This window comes from Benincasa hispida, chromosome 11 (assembly GCF_009727055.1).
Source record: "Benincasa hispida cultivar B227 chromosome 11, ASM972705v1, whole genome shotgun sequence".
In the NCBI taxonomy this organism is placed as follows: Eukaryota; Viridiplantae; Streptophyta; class Magnoliopsida; order Cucurbitales; family Cucurbitaceae; genus Benincasa; species Benincasa hispida.
The window spans coordinates 28918600-28922745 of NC_052359.1; the positions used below are offsets into that span (position 1 = coordinate 28918600).

At 29.5% G+C, this 4146-nt stretch overlaps 1 non-coding gene across 1 annotated transcript; it reads right to left on the bottom strand.

The window, feature by feature from the left end:
- Positions 1–1408: 1408 nt before the first annotated feature.
- Positions 1409–1482, bottom strand: TRNAI-AAU. Its single transcript has one exon. It is a non-coding gene; the product is annotated as a tRNA-Ile (tRNA).
- Positions 1483–4146: the final 2664 nt, after the last annotated feature.

A 4146-nucleotide genomic window follows, 5' to 3' on the forward strand; every position in this document is an offset into this window, starting at 1 on the left:
ATTGATAAGATTAAAAAATATTAATAAAAGAAGTACAAATACAACTAATAGTAATATTAACATAAAACAAATTTTAAAACATATGCGGAAAAATAGCTAATATATGCATTTCGAATTTCTCTTTAAACCATGTTTTTATTTTTCATTGATGTTTACGGATCAAAGCACTTAGATTGAATGACATCTATTGACACACAACACAAGTTTACAATTTTTATACGCTTAGACACCAAGTACATGCCAGATATTTTGTGTTATATCAATATGTGAATATCAATTTATGAAGAGAATCATAGAATGAAAAAATTATTGTATATTAGTAATATGAGAAAGCTCCTTAGTATATATGTGAAAAATTAATTGAGATTTTACTGATTTTGGAATGCCAAAAATATTAAAGATATAGCTTTCTAAACAATGTGATGATACAAAAATAGTAATATTAGAAATTGTAACTCTTTATATGAAAAAATTAGAAAAATTATTTCAAATGGTAAAACTGTTGAAAATATATACAAGATATAGCAAAATTTTAGAATATCAATGATAAGCGTTGATAGACACTGATAAACTTCTATCAATGTCTATCATTCTATCATTGTCTATCAACATCTATCATTCTATCAATGCTATTTTTTAAATATTTTAGTTCATTTTTCTATATTTAAAAACAACCCAAAAAATTAATTAACAATCATATCACAATGATAAAACTAAAAACTTTCTAAATGTTACATTGAAACAATTGTAACAAACAATAACTATTATAAAATAACTTGAAAAATCTTTTAAAAAGTTGATACCTATCATGGAGAATATTTTGTTGAAGTATCTTTTTTCCTTTTTGGTACTTAACACTACTTTGTATTTATACAACTATTAGAAATTTCAAGAAAATGATTGAGATATGAAAAGAGAGAAATTAAGAGGAAGAGACTCGAGCTTTGAAAGAAAATGTGTAAAGATTAGCTAGTTGATCAAGAATTTGTTACATTAGTAAAATTCCATTAGTAAAAATGTATAGTCTAAGAATCAATGTACCAATTAAAGCCAAACTTTCAACATTCTAGTTTTTCATATTCCAACTTAGAAAATTTTGATAATATATAATCTACTTTTTTTTTTTTTTTAATGTAAACAAATTTTAAATTTAAAATAAGATTTCGGTAATTATAACCTTCATCAAGAAGATCAAAAGCTTGAGGAATAACATATTAGAAGTTATTTCATGACTGTGGGGTTTAATATCTTGAATGGGGTATAAATAGTAGTGGATGAGTTTTAATTTATTTTTTTCCAGTAATTTAAATGAAATAAGTTTAAGTGTGTGATTAGTGGATTTGTGACGTTTAAGGTTTATGTAGCCATTATCAAAATAGTAAGGGTAGAATTGTCAAAAAGAATTTTTTGGCCCATGCAGATTTCGAACCTGCGACCTTCGCGTTATTAGCACGACGCTCTAACCAACTGAGCTAATAGGCCATGTTGGAGGTGCAATTATTTTTATATTTAACTATATTAAATATCCAATCACTTTTTTTAAAAAAAATACTATCACTTTTTTTAAACAAATAACGTTCTGTGTGATATAATTTAGGTGCATATAAACTAGATTTGAGATTTAATGAAGGTATCAAGTCAAATTTGTACCATTGCAAATATAGAGACGAAAATTGAATATAATCTAAAAATAATTTAATCTATTTTATTCTTCAAATTTAGATCTCATAATTTTATATCGGAAGAAGTTAGTTCATATTTGAATGTTTTTGACAATATTTTTCAATAATAAAAATAATCAAGTGATAATGTAGAGATATACAATAGATGATCTTAGATTAATCAAATTTATAAGTTAGAATTTTAAAGATTAAGATTGAAGTCTTCTTAGTAAGTTTCACTATGGTTTTGGCATCTCTCTAAAGATGGGTCCTATGAATGTTAAATGTGGAACAAATTTGCTCTTTAGCATCATTGTAGTTTTTTTAGGCAACGTGAGGAAATCACAGCCTAACCTCACTCATCAAGAATGGTTAAGAGAATATTATCTGGAAAAGAATCTTTTCAAATCAAATGATGACCTTAAGAGGATGTTAAAGTCACAAAAGGATGAGTGACTTTATTTTTCTCACGAGGAACATGATAGAATTGAAGGACATTAATAAAGTTTCCCACAAAAATAATGTCCTCGAGAAATAAATGGATATCAGAGAGGAAGCAACCACCTTATTAGTGATATTAATTACCACAGCGGATCAGACTCAACCACTAAAGATGGATTGGTCCCACACCATTTTCCTGCTCGATTGTTTTTACGCCTTCCAAAAGAGCCTCAACTTCTAGAAGATTAATTCCCCTTTCCTCTAAGTAAACATGTAACCACAAAAAAGCGCTAACTTGAATGATCACGCACAATTCAGTCCAGCCCTCTTCTACCCTTCTTGCACGATCATGCCACATCAACATTGAGCTTCCTATTAAGTTGGTTTTCCAAAATCCATTTTAGCAATTTTTCTTGCCTCAAATAAAAATTTAACCAATGACTTCATTTAAGTTCAATAACATATAAGCGAGGAATAGAACCTATAACATCTTGCCTAATGGTACACATTTTAATCAGTAACGATAAACTCAAAATCAAGTCAAACAATTCACCCATGCTTTTAAATGAACAATTAAGACTGTGTTTGGAATACCTTTTCAAGTGATCAAATTAAAAACTAAGTTATTTTGAAAAGAATTCATGTATTTGGCAACTACCTAAACCAAATTTTGAAAAAAAAATGAGTTTAAAGATAAACACTTGAAATCAATTTTTAGAAAAATGAATTTGAGTGTTTAATGGTTGTTCACACGAGATTTCTGAAGAAACTTGTTTCATAGAGTTGAACTTGGTTTTTGTATTTATTTCAGTATAGCGAATACAATCTCTAATACATAATCCTTTGGTTTTTTTTTTAAAAAAAAAACTATAATCTTTAAGTTGGTTGTTCTTCTTGAATGATCAATTTTTGGGCTTTTTAATCTTCTTGGATGATCGGCCTTTGGACTTGATGACCTTCTTTGATGATCAACCTTTGGGCTTGATGATCTTCTTGGAGGATCAATGTTCACACGAGGCTTCCAAAGGAACGTATTTCATGGAGCTAAACTTGTGTTGATGTAGATTTGATGCAGACGGTTTGATCTCTTATACTTGATCCTCTGATTCTCCCTTGGTTGAATGCATATGCTTGATGTATGGAAGCAGATCGTGTGGATGTTCTTGAAGTTGGAGTCTTGGAAGAATGCTTATATCTCCAACGGACTTCAATTTCAAGTGTTGTCAGCTTCAAGAGTCAAGGAGTCTTCTGATTGCAGGAGTTCACAACTTACTCAAGATTCAGGTCATGTCACCTATGGTCATCTTAGTGAAATGTAAGTCTCTATTATTAACGGCATTATATAAAAAGACTAATCATTTCGTGGTCTGGTCTTATACAAATTTTTTGTATAGGATACCTCCGCTCGCATGTCTCCACATGAATGATTAGGATTAGATCATTTGTAGCACTTTACAAAACTTATAACACCTACAAAGTGGGTCGTATACATTGTGTCACCAGGATAAGGTACCCAGCCTTATCATCTACTACAAACCATTTAAGTTATTATTTAAACAAGATCCACTTATATATCTCTACATGCTTGTTTAAATTACATGAAATAACCTCGAATCTTAGTTTATTGGATTGAGTATATGCGTATAAAATAACACTTATTTTATTATACAATGAGATTACAAGGACATTTAGGTCACCATTCCCAACACTTTGTGGGTTTGGGCTTGGTTGGTTCATGGACCTGACCCTTGAACCCAACTAATTGAATTTGGGCCTTATTTGACATTTAGGTCAAATTAAGCATATTCTTGGGCTCAATTTCACTTTGGCCAAAATTTTAATATCTAATTGGACCAAAATAATTAAATCGATCTAACAGTCATGATGAAAACACGTGATATCATCGAGTTTCACCTATTTATGTCTTCAAATTCAATTTGGGACACATGATTCAATTTGGGACACATGTCAACTTTTTTAATTAGTCTCAACTTCAATTATTTGTGATTTCATCATCAATTTGGTAAGTGACGTGGCAATTTAT